A 13,114-nucleotide genomic window follows, 5' to 3' on the forward strand; every position below is an offset into this window, starting at 1 on the left:
TATCTCGATGGAAGATAAAGCACTGCAGACCAATGAAAAAGCCAGAAGAGGGAAGTTGGTGAAGAGAAAGAAACTCTTCTAGTCATTACCAGATGAGCACACAGTAAGTTTACCATACCAGGTGGTGGCAGCAAATTCATTATGTTTGGTCCATACAAACAGACAGTTTAAGAATTGTAGCTGCTATTAACTGAGCACCTACTATGCCAGCTGCATACCCTGTATTATTTTTAGTCCTCACCTCGACAATCTCAGGAAACCAGGCATTACCATACTCATTTGTTAACTGACTGAACTACAGCTCAGAGGTTACATGACTTGCCTGATATCACAAACTGGTAAATACTGGAGCAAAATTGTTTTTAATAGTTATATTAAAGCATAATATACATGTAGTAAAATTTACTTAAGTGAAGGGTTTGACAAATGTATTAAATGTATATACTTATGCAACAATCACCACAATCCAGTTTTATAGAACACTCTATTACCCCAAAACTCCCTTCATGAGCAGGGCAGATTTAAGCCTGAATCTGTATGACTCCAACTCATGTCATGCTACAATGAGAAAAATGGCTTTTTTTGGCAGAAAATCTGCAAAATTAAGTCGCTACCCTTCCAATCTTCTGTTAGTACTCACTAGTTCCCTTTCCATGTGAGGCCCTTATATATCTCTATAACCACACTCACATATCATGATCTCACCAAATACACAGGTTTATTATAATTTGGAAACGTACCCCCTAAAAGCAAAGTATAATCAGACTTTTATATAGGATGCTATTAGATACTGCGATCCTTTTTTTAAAAAAAATGCAAAAGGAGTTAGGAAAAGGAAGACAAATGAACAGGTAAGTCCAGAAGAAAGACTGAATGAAAAGAGAAGAGTAAGGTCCTTAAAAAAAGGACAATGTGATATACAAATAAAGAGAACATGAAATAACAGAAGTCAGGAGTCTGTGTCATGGAAGAGAGACTAACTGGAACAGAAGCTTCTCTTCTATAAGCAACGTAAAACCGTACAGAGACACAGGATGGAATGACTTCCCCGGCAGGAGTTAACACTTATTTGGCTAAGAAACAGGACTATACAATACTAAGACAGACAGGCCGGGCGTGGTGGCTCAAGCCTGTAATCCCAGCACTTTGGGAGGCTGAGGCGGGCGGATCACTGGGTCAGGAGATCGAGACTATCCTGGCTAACACAGTGAAACCCCGTCTCTACTAAAAAATACAAAAAACTAGCCGGGCGAGGTGGTGGGCGCCTATAGCCCCAGCTACTCGGGAGGCTGAGGCAGGAGAATGGTGTGAACCCGGAAGGCGGAGCTTGCAGTGAGCTGAGATCCGGCCACTGCACTCCAGCCTGGGGAACAGAGCGAGATTCCGTCTCAAAAAAAAAAAAAAAAAAAAAGACAGACAAAAATCAAAATAAAGTGAGACAATATTCATAGTAAAGTTATAAAGCTAAAACTTGTTAAATTTTTATAATAACGATTTTCCTATAACTAATTAAAACAAGTGCAAATTTTCCATTATGTAAAAAAACAAGCAGGTTGGGCACGGTGGCTCACGCCCATAATCCCAGCACTTTAGGAGGCCAAGGCAGGCAGATCACTTGAGGTTGGGAGTTCAAGACCAGCCTGACCAAAATGGAGAAACCCCGTCTCTACTAAAAATATAAAATTAGCCCACCGTGGTGGCGCATGCCTGTAATCCCAGCTACTCAGGAGGGTGAGGCAGGACAATCGCTTGAACCCGGGAGGTGGAGGCTGCGGTGAGCCCTGATTGTGCCACTGCACTCCAGCCTAGGCAACAAGAGCAAACCTCTGTATCCAAAAAAAAAAAAATTATAGACATAAAAGAATTCAGGCCTAGGCAGTGGTTCACACCTGTAATCCCAGCACTTTGGGAGGCTGAGGCGGGTAGATCCCCTGAGTTCGGGAGTTCAAGACCAGCCTCACCAACATGGAGAAACCCCATCTCTACTAAAAATACAAAATTAGCCAGGCGGGCAGCTCATGCCTGCAATCCCAGCTACTCGGGAGGCTGAGGCACGAGAACCACTTGAACCTGGGAGGCAGAGGTTGCGTTGAGCTGAGATTGCACCATTGCACTCCAAAGCCTGGGCAACAAGAGAGAAACTCCGTCTCAAAAATAAAAAAAAACAACAAGAAGCAAATATAGAATTATATAAGAATTCAGGCCTGGTGCGGTGGCTCACACCTATAATCCCAGCACTTTGGCAGGCCCAGGCAGGTGGATTACTTGAGTTCAGGAGTTCAAAACCAGCTGGCCAACATGGTGAAACCCTGTATCTACTAAAAATACAAAAATTAGCCAGGCATGGTGGTGCACACTTGTAATCCCAGCTACGCAGGAGGCTGAGGCAGGAGAATTGCTTGAAATTGAACCCAGGAGGCGGAGGTTGCAGTGAGCTGAGATCATGCTACTGCACTCTGGTCTAGGCCACAGAGCAAGACTCCATTTCAAAAAAAAAAAAAAAAAAAGAATTCAGATACCATATCAGAGCCAGAAATAATTAAAATGATTAAAATAAGATATGACAAGCCTGGAACGAAAAAAAGTACAACTCTAAACAGGAGGATAAACTAAAACTTTCATTTAACTTATATTTTCACTTCCACCCAAACCTTTCCTTAGTTCTATAGAACTAGAAACAAAATTCACTAAGTCTAGATGAAATGCTCTTCCAAGCAGAGCCAAAGAAACTGCCAGCCCACAATTAACAGAACACATCTTTTATGACTATTTAATATATAACAGGTGTTGTAATATCCAATTTGTTGAATCAGTCCCCTGATTATTACCCTGAACATTCTGTCTAGTCCAACTTGATATTCCAAGAAACACTACTCTGCCTACGCAAAAGACATACCTCTTTGGAAGGAATGATTATAAAATTATTCCAGTATTAGAAGAAAAAGTCGTTTTTTGGCCGGGCGCGGTGGCTCAAAGCCTGTAATCCCAGCACTTTGGGAGGCCGAGAAGGGCGGATCACGAGGTCAGGAGATCGAGACCATCCTGGCTGACACGGTGAAACCCCATCTCTACTTTAAAAAATACAAAAAACTAGCCGGGCGAGGTGGCAGCGCCTGTAGTCCCAGCTACTCGGGAGGCTGAGGCAGGAGAATGGCGTGAACCCGGGAGGCGGAGCTTGCAGTGAGCTGAGATCCGGCCACTGCACTCCAGCCTGGGCGGCAGAGCGAGACTCCGTCTCAAAAAAAAAAAAGAAAAAAGAAAAAGTCGTTTTTTAATGTTAAGTAACAAAACCCAAAAATTTAGTTGTCAATTCTTACACTAGTAAGTCCAGAGACGGTATCTAGGTGACTATGGCAGAGAGTAATATATACATGCATTGCTATAAAGTAAAAAGAATTTGTCTCACTGTATTAGAGTCACATTTTACAAATATTATTCTGTCTGCAACTTCTAACTGTGCATCCCAATGTTACTTAAAATAGCTATGTATTTTTCTTATCCAATCTAAATGCATGGTTAGAGAGAAATAAGTTTAATGCAAAACACTAGAGAGAAAAAAAAAATCTGGAACCCTCTGGAAAAGAGAGAAAAACCTAATCCTTGGCAGCCTATTGACATTAAAGAGAAGGGTCTAAATTAAGAATAAACAAAAACAAGACGATAACTTATATTAATAAAATATAAGTGTGCGAAAGTTTAAAAAACCCAACCTACTGGCTAGGCATGGTGGCTTACACCTATAATCCTAACACTTTGGGAGGCCAAGGTAGGAAGATCGCTTGAGTCCAGGAGTCCAGGAGACAACAAAGCGGGTCCCTGTCTCTACAAAAAACCGACCTATTAAACATGCATTACCTATTTCTGTGAATAATCAGTTTACTCTTTTTTTTTTTGACAGTCTCTCACTCTATCGCCCAGGCTGGAATGCAGTGGTGCAATCTTGGCTCACTGCAAACTCCACCTCCCAGTTTCAAGTGATTCTCCTACCTCAGCCTCCTGAGTAGCTGGCATTACAGATGCCCACCACCATGCCTGGCTAATCTTTGTATTTTTAGTAGAGAGAGGGTTTCACCACATTGGCCAGGTTGGTCTCGAACTCCTGACCTCAGGTGATCCACCCACCTCAGTCTCCCAAAGCTGGGATTACAGGCGTGAGCCACTGAGCTCGGCCAACCAGTTTACTCTTACGTCATTTCTTGAAATAGCAAACACGAATACTTACAGAACACTAATCAAATCAGTAAAAATAAAACTCAACAGCTATACCCTTCTTTCAAATTAAAGAGCATTAATTTTTCTTAAAATTTATTACTTCTAATTTTCAATGGACTGTTATAAAGTTAAAAATAAAACAGTACTAAGAACAAATCCCAAAGTCATACTAATCAAGTGATTCTGCTAACCTCTCTGCACATCATTTTTTAAACTCTTTAATAAAAAGTTTAAAAATGTTTACGAAAATTCATTCTGCAGCTCCACAGAAGTGCTTCAAGTACTGTGTAAAGCTCAATTCAAAAAAAATTAATATATCTTAAAATATGCACGAAAACAACAGATATGTTCAAATGTGTTATAATCCAACACATTTTAAAATGATGAACTCATCTTGTTGCCAAGCATTTGGTGATGACCATAAAGATCCTTTTCATATGTCTATTTTAGTAAAAGACATCTAAGACTACAAAGTGACTTCATTTAAAAAACCAGGTTGCAAATATAAAAATGGGCAACTCCAACTACATAAAAAATTCTTGCTGATATACAACCAAAATAAAATATGAAAATAAGCTGCAACTGTTACTCAGATTGCTGCACTCAAATTCATGGATTTATCCAACAGCAATTTTTCTCATTGACAGCTTTGTAAGTCTTACATATTGGAGACCTGCATTAGAACTTTTTGATCTGGGGCCGGGCGCGGTGGCTCAAGCCTGTAATCCCAGCACTTTGGGAGGCCGAGATGGGCGGATCACGAGGTCAGGAGATCGAGACCATCCTGGCTGACACGGTGAAACCCCGTCTCTACTAAAAAATACAAAAAACTAGCTGGGCGAGGTGGCGGGCGCCTGTAGTCCCAGCTACTCGGGAGGCTGAGGCAGGAGAATGGCCTGAACCCGGGAGGCGGAGCTTGCAGTGAGCTGAGATCCGGCCACTGCACTCCAGCCTGGGCGGCAGAGCGAGACTCCGTCTCAAAAAAAAAAAAAAAAAGAACTTTTTGATCTGAATACTTCAAAAGTCCTGTTCACTTCTGCGCTTTGACAGGTATATAAGAAAATTAACCAACTGAAGTGTTTTTAAAGGAGGAAAATGCAGGAAGTCAAAGCAATTTATTTCTTCCCTAAATTGAAATGCCCTACATAAAATACTATTTGTGAATCCAATGAGAGAAAACACTCGAGTTTGGGCTCTCCTTGCATTCGCTAAAAAAAAAAAAAAAATCACATGCAGGACGGCACAGTGGCTCATGCCTGTAATCCCAACACTTTGGGAGGTTGAGGCGGGCGGATCACCGGAGCTCAGGAGTTCGAGACCAGTCTGGCCAACACGGCGAAACCTTGTCTCTACTGAAAATCCCCATCTCTACTAAAAATACAAAACTAGCTAGGTGTAGTGGCAAGTGCCTATAGTCCCAGCTACTTGGGAAGCTGAGGCAGGAGAATGCTTGAACCCGGGAGGCGGAGGTTGCAGCGAGCAGACATCGCGCCACTGCACTCCAGCCTGGATGACAGAGAGAGATTCCATCTCAAAAAAAAGAGGCTGGGTGAGGTGGCTTACGCCTGTAATCCCAGCACTGTGGGAGGCTGAGGCAGGCGAATCACTTGAGGCCAGGAGTTCGAGATCAGCCTGACCAACATGATGAAATCCTGTTTCTACTAAAAATACAAAATTGGCCAGGCATGGTGGCGCGCACCTGTAATCCCAGCTACTTGGAAGGCTGAGGCACGAGAATCACTTGAACCCGGAGGCGGAGGTTGCAGTGAGCCAAGTTCGCGTCACTGCACTCCAGCCTGGGCAATAAGAGTGAAACTCCATCTCAAAAAAAAAACAAAAAACAAAAAACAAAAATCACACGCAACTTGAATAGCCCAGTCTTCTTATAATAAACGACATTTATTATGATGTATATATTAACAATATTGTCAAATGGGATGGAGACATATTAATGCTAGAGAGACAGAAAATATAACATTTCTAATGATACCACACCTTTTAACACCAGAGTTTCAGCATTTCATACCTATTCTTCCCATCACATTTATACCAGAGCATCTGACTGAAGGTAAAGATTCACTTTGTCTCAAATGTATTAAGTTTGTACACCTCCGTACCTCAAACAAGGGCAAAATACAATAAAACTGAAACATAAAAGCTGTTGTTCAAAGGCAGTATAACCTCTCTATCCACACAGAAGTTAAAATGTTCATATGTCATGCCTGAGTGATTCAGGGTTGTCTCACCACATGAAATACAAAAGCCCAGCCCATGGAAAAGCAGGGACCTCTTTGTATCTTTCTCCCAACAGTTTAAAAGGATAGGTGAGAGGGAATAGATATTATTAAGGATGCACCAAAGAAAGATGCCATAAATATTCAAAGTAGTTTTAACTGTCAAAATACTTTGTAAATAGATCTAAAAGCACTCACATATGTTCCTACTGTATAATAAAAGTATTTATTTAGTCAAGGCCAATTAAAAATCATCAGGTTATCTTCATCTTACTGTCTAGCACATAACAGCATCACTAGTTGCTGTTTTTAAGTAAAGAAATGTTCAATTCTAAGCTAAATTGTTAAGCAAAACAAGAACCACATTCTGGTTATGTAAAAGCAGCACTGCTTCCAATTAGTATACATATATTGGCATTACAGAAAAGTACTGATTTTACATTTTTTATGTTCCTCGTCTCCAAATATCTATTAAACATAACCAATTATCAAGCTTCCCTTATCAACATAAGAACAAAGAAAAAAAATCCTAGAAAGGTAAATCTTTTGTGAAAATATGCAGCAATAAGCATCTTCCATCCATTTCAAAGATCTAACCTTGGTTCACTATATTTGAATGATCTGACGCCTGAGATGAATTTCAAACTCTATATAGAGAAGTTATAGTCATTCAAGTTAGCAGTACTTAGAAAACAATTACAGACTGTAAATTGTACAGACACATGAAAAAAGAGACTATGTTAATTCTGATCCAAACAGCCCGTTAGTTTTGAAACAAGGCAGTATAAAAATCTAATTGATAACTGTGGTTATCAACATCACTGGGTTTTCATGATAATTAAATTACTTAATACATTAAAAATTAGTGCGGGCACGTATTGATAATTTTAGAATGTGAATGATGGGTACATGGAGAGTCAGTACACTATTCTTACACGTAAAATTTAAAGTTTCCATAAAAAAAAAAAAAAAAAACTTAGAATCGGGCTAGCATACAATAAGGGCTCAATACATGCCATTCGTATTACCCTGTGGGCTACTTGCTAAGATTAAAAGAAAGTGTCCTGGACTGTGCCTAGAACGATGTATATTTAATACAAGTTACTATTCTCACATCATCCTTCACAATGTATATTCAGCAAACGCTTATCAACTAACTATTTTTTAAACCATGTGGACTGAACACTTAAGCGTAAATAACTCATCTCTGACTCTGACAGGGAGCTACAAGTTACAATATCAACTGTCAATGGGCTCCAGAGATATAATGTATCCAGAGTGCTGACTTCAGATACTTTGTTTAGTTTCAATTGCCTGAAGGAAAATATGACTGGCTATCTTCATCTTCCTCTCCAGCACATTACATGGTTGCCTTAAAACCAACAAATAAAATAATTCTCAGGTAACACATTCAAAAACGATCGCTAAGTGAAAGATGATCAACACGGAAGACGGGGAACGAAGAAAGTAACTAGATCAGTACACTGGACTGATCAGCCTACTACTTGGTGAACAAGATAGCACTAGAGGAGTGGACTCCATCCCTTTCGTAAGCAAATAAATGAAAAAAGATCTAACAACTCACGAACCGTAAGTGTCAAAATTTGCGTTTCCAATAGGCATAAACAAAAATATAAATGATTATTTCTATGTTTCCAATTCCTTCAATCAATTAGCCATTGTTTAAGGAAGAAAAAATGTTAAGGTTGCATGCACAGCATTCAACAAGAAATAACTTTAATTCCCATTTTGGAACTCTAGAGGGCACCAGAAATATGCCCTCCTTCGCACCACCCCTCCTCCCCGGTAACGTGAGCAGCTGCAGAAGCCCGTCGTCTGGTTGCTGAGGTTGGTATTGCAGCAGCAGGAGCGATGTCTGCAGCGGTGGAAACAGCAGCGCCCACTCCCAGCTGCCTCACCAGCCATTACCCAGGCTTCGCCCTGGGGGCAGCTGCCACCCAAGGGAAAGCTCCTCCCCCTCAAAACAACTGGGAGGGCCAGGTCCCGTAGCTGAACCCCTACAACCTGACAATGTCCTCTATTAGCAACAAATTAGGGGCAAGGGACTCACAATGGGGGTGTTTTCCTCCTCACTTTCTGCCAAGGATGCACCGGACAGGGCTGAAGGCGATTCTTGGTCCTGGGACAGGAGGAAAAAAGAAAAATGTATCAAGAACACACAACCTGGTGGGAGAAACCAACCCTTTCTGCCAGAAGGAGGCAGAGAAGGGAATAAGAGGTCAAGGAGGTTCGGTTCTTCTATTATTACCCCACCACGCGCACAATAGCCCCCTCCTGCGTAAGTGGGGCAAAACAGCGCAAAATGTATATCTGGGGCCAAAACCCATGTGAAAGGCAAAATCTGGAAAGGAGGGGGCCTGAGGACACCGAGCCTGCTCCCGGGAAGGGAGGGGGGAAGGGAAAACGTTGCCTCGACGCCAGCAAGGGATTTGTATTCCCTCCTAAATTCGCCCACCCAGCGTCATCCCCGTCACTCCAAGTACCAATTCAGAGGTAAGGGGCGGCTCGCGTCACCGCTGGGCCGATATCGCCCACATTTGCCCCAAGCAGTTGCCCTGGGCCCGAGGTTTGCCCCCCCCTGCAGTCGGCGACCGGCAGCGCTGCCTCCCCGTCCGCCATTAGAGACCCAGCCAAACAATACGTGCGGAGCAAGAGCCGCGCAGCGCAGCGCCGAGGAAGAGAAGAGCGAAGGAGGGGACCCGGCGGGGCAGAGGCGGCAGCCCTCACCCCGAAAAACTTGGGGACCTCGGCTCCGGCGGACAGGGTGGGAGCGCGGCCCCGAGCGCGGAGACCCGGCCGGGGCGCCCCTCCCCCGCCCCCCGCAGGAGAGAAAGGAAAATGCCCCGCGACCTCCCCGGGCGGCCGGCACCCCCGCCCCGCCGTCCCGCCGCCCCGCCGGCCCCGCGACCCCCGCCGCTGGCGGCCGCCTCACCCAGCCCTCCCGGCCTCGCCCGCACTCTCCCAGCCCCTCGGGCCGCACGCGAAGGCGCCTGTGACATGAGCGCAGCCCCGAGCTGCCCCCGAGGCCCCGACGCGGCAGCGGCGACGGCGGCCGCGCCGCGGGGTATTAATCCCGGGTCGGTGGGAGGCTCCGGAGGCTGCCCTCACCCATCTCCGCCTCCCTAGTCGCCTCCGCCTCCGCCTCCTCCTCCGGAGGCTGCGCTGCTCCCAGCCACCCCCACTCTCGGCGGCCCCGGACTGGAAAGACAGCGGGGATAAGCCTCACCCGGTTCTGGCTGCGGCTCCGCGGAGCGAACCTCCCCTCCCCCGGCCCACCCCCCTTCGGCGACACGCACAACTCCGCTCGGTCCAGTCCCGGCTTTAGCGCTGGTGAGGAGGAGGAGGCGGAGGAGGCGGCGGCGCGGCCGAGCCCGGGGAGGCCCCGCCCTCCGCGCGCTCATTGGCTGACGGGGGAGGCGGGCCGGAGCGCCTCGGGCTTGCCCATTGGCTCCAACGGCAGTCCTTCAGGGCCCCCCCTCGGTGGGGTGGTCCGAAGGGCTGTCCGTCAGGTGCGGGCCACTCCCCCGGCCCTGCCGTTCCACTCCCGCCTCCGCCGGCCCTCGACTCCCGGCCGGGTCCCCTCCCCGCCGGTCCCCCGCCCCCACCCACCGGGTCTGCCAGGGTCAGGAGCCCGAGATTCGCTGCCCGCCGCACCGACCCCGCTTCGGCTCCTCAGGGCCCGGGGCTCTCCGGGACCTAGACAGCCCGGGAGACTCCGGCGAGGCCGCCTGCCCTCGCCCGAGCCTGGGCGCCCAGGCCGCGGCAGCGGCTCCCAACGCCCCTGCCCGAGGAGAGCCGCGGCCTCGATGCCCCATCGCCCTCCCTGTCCAGTTCCTTGAAGGCCCCTGCGAGGGGCGAGGCCGGGGAGGCGCTGGAGCGGGGCCGAGTGGGCTTTCGGGGCCGCGGGCGAACTGGAGCCCTGACTGCGCTGGGGGCAGTGGAGGCCCTTCCACCCTCGCCGCGCCCCGTGGGGAATAGTCCCCCACCTCCCGCCATGGCTGCAGCAGGAGGAGACGACGTCCTCCATTTTGTCGGCACGACTGTGGGAACTTGGGACCCCCTAAAAACCAAACCCCGTGGGGCCGGGAAACTTGTCCCCGGGAAGCCCCGACTGGGCTCTGCCATTCGGCCAAGGGAACAGCCCCGGCTGCTGGCGTCTGCGTCCGCGGGGCCGTAGGGGACGGGCACGACGGTGGAGAGACCCAGACGCCGCTCCCCGCCTCCATCAACCAAGATGGAGGGAGCTGCGGGCTCCCCTGGAGCTGGGCTCCCGCCGGCTGGAGGGGCCGAGGCCCGCCCTGGGGCGTCCCTGGGCGCCGCCGTCCTGTGCTCCGCAGCCCGGGGCGCTGGCCCTGCCCAGGCCGCTCTACCGCCTGCCACCGTCTCCTGGTCCTCAACTGTTGATGGAGACTCCATGGAGGCTCCCTCCACAGCCCGCTCCATCGCGGGGCGCACTCGCTGCGGCCCCCGGGGGAGCGGAGTCAGGGACAGACGGCGACGGCGCCCGGGGAGGGCGGGCCCCACAGGCCACCTCCACGAGGGGTCTTCTCTTTTGTTCCTCGTCTACACCTACGTCTTCGGCGGACGTCATGGTGCTGAACCATTTCCAAGACTCACGTAAAGATGGAAGCGGTGCCGGCTTCGTCTCGCCCTGGCGGTTCTTAGTGGGATTACAACTGAGGGTGTTGGTTATTTTCCCACCCAAATGGATGGGCGACTTCTCCATTTCACCATTATCTGACACCATTGCCTATTAATAAACAGATGTATGGTAATACAGTTTCAAGTTCAACACGATATTGATGAACATGAAGTTTTCAGTGAAGTTAATCACCCATGAAAGACTGATGTTTAATAGACGCAACTTCACAGAGGAAATCTAGTAGAAGTTGAATTCAGTCACTCATTGAAAAATAAAGTAGGCTTTCCACCTTGTACTAAATACCTTGAATACACTGTTCTTTTCTATTGAAAAAAATTAATAAAATGTACTTGAACCAGCTTTTCAAAAAGTATCACTAATTTTTAGGAAACTTTTGTAACTAAAATTTTTTAGTTTTAAATACACTAAAATAGCCTCTTAAGATTTTATATTACACAGTGCTGTTTTAGACTGAAAAACTATCATCACAACAGAAACATCACAACAAAAACAGCCACTATCATCAAAACAGACACATCCTCTACTACCAAATTGTAATAATTTGGTGAAAACTTGCACCATCCCTTTTCTGCTGCCAGCTCGTATTGCAGTAGCTTCAGCTCATTGAGTTTATATTTAGAAGAGTAAAGTAGACATACTTCCAAATAAGCTCTGTGATAAACTTAAATGATAGATTGGGTTGCCATGTACTGTTCAGTTGGAGCTCTATACTGCTACTAATTCCCTAGTGTTATTGCTGTTTTATATAACTAATGAGCACCTGTGCTAATTATGGTATTTATATGCACTTTTTTAGTTCATTCAGGTACATTTGTCCATGAAACTGTTCATTGGTTTGCTAGTCTGATACCAGGGAGAATTTTCGTTGAGAATTTAGAACTGGGAAAAAAGTATTTGTCATAATGTTAAAAGCAGACTTAATTTTACATAAAAGTAATTTTAAAAATAAATGTTTGAATGTTCATAACAGCATTCATAATTTCCAACATCCCTAAATTGTCCATCAACTGATGAATGGATAAACAAAATGTGGTACATCCATACAATGGAATATTATTCAGACATAAAGAGGAGTGAAGTTCTGATATATGCTACAACATGGACAAACCTTAAAGACATTATGCTAAGTGAATAAACAAGACACAAAAGACCACTGAATATTTTATTCCATTTACAGGAAATGTCTAGAATAGGGAAATCTGTAAAGATAGAAAGTAGATTTTTTTTTCTTTTTTTTTTCTTTTTTTTTGAGACGGAGTCTCGCTCTGTCGCCCAGGCTGGAGTGCAGTGGCCGGATCTCAGCTCACTGCAAGCTCCGCCTCCCGGGTTTACGCCATTCTCCTGCCTCAGCCTCCCAAGTAGCTGGGACTACAGGCGCCTGCCACGTCGCCCGGCTAGTTTTTTGTATTTTTTAGTAGAGACGGGGTTTCACCGTGTTAGCCAGGATGGTCTCGATTTCTTTACCTCGTGATCCGCCCGTCTTGGCCTCCCAAAGTGCTGGGATTCCAGGCTTGAGCCACCGCGCCCGGCCGAGATAGAAAGTAGATTACTGGTGGCCCAGAACTGGAAAAGTGGGGAGTAGAAAATGGTAGCTAAAAGTTACGAGGTTTTTTGATGGAGTGACTCAAGTGTTCTAAAATTGACTGAAATGATTGCACAACTCTGAATGTACTAAAAACCTCTGAACAGGATACCTTAAATGAGTGAATTGCATGATATGTAAATTATATCTCAATAAATCCACAACTAAAACTGTGTGTGTGTGTTTGAATCTATTCTGTACCTGTCAAAAAGCATACCGGACATCCAAGAGGCAACTGCAAGACATGAGCAAAAGACTCGTATTTCAAATATCTGGCCACTCAGAACCTCAGAAAGTTACCTTCTCTCTGAGTCCATTTCCTTATTTGTAAAATAAAGTAATAAAGAGTGGTTGTGACTGGGCATGGTGGCACCCGCCTGTAATCCCAGCTACTCGGGAGGC

The 13,114-nt window shown here is 46.2% G+C and overlaps 1 protein-coding gene across 29 annotated transcripts in view; it reads right to left on the reverse strand.

Moving 5' to 3' along the window:
* ZMYM2 (zinc finger MYM-type containing 2) overlaps positions 1–11,105 on the reverse strand; it is a 129,230-nt gene extending 118,125 nt beyond the window's left edge. For 12 of the 29 annotated variants that reach the window (XM_074021695.1, XM_065533056.2, XM_065533055.2 and 9 more), the window contains exons 1-2: positions 9,694–9,840; positions 8,518–8,586 (exon numbers count right to left, since the gene is read on the reverse strand). The gene's annotated coding sequence lies outside the window, so the exon portion shown is untranslated. Of the gene's footprint in view, positions 1–8,517; positions 8,587–8,950; positions 9,291–9,399; positions 9,841–10,865 lie in introns of those variants that run through there. The other 17 variants (XM_074021696.1, XM_074021692.1, XM_065533053.2 and 14 more) reach the window with 8 other exon arrangements.
* Positions 11,106–13,114: the final 2,009 nt, after the last annotated feature.

Source organism: Macaca fascicularis, chromosome 17 (assembly GCF_037993035.2).
Source record: "Macaca fascicularis isolate 582-1 chromosome 17, T2T-MFA8v1.1".
NCBI lineage: Eukaryota > Metazoa > Chordata > Mammalia > Primates > Cercopithecidae > Macaca > Macaca fascicularis.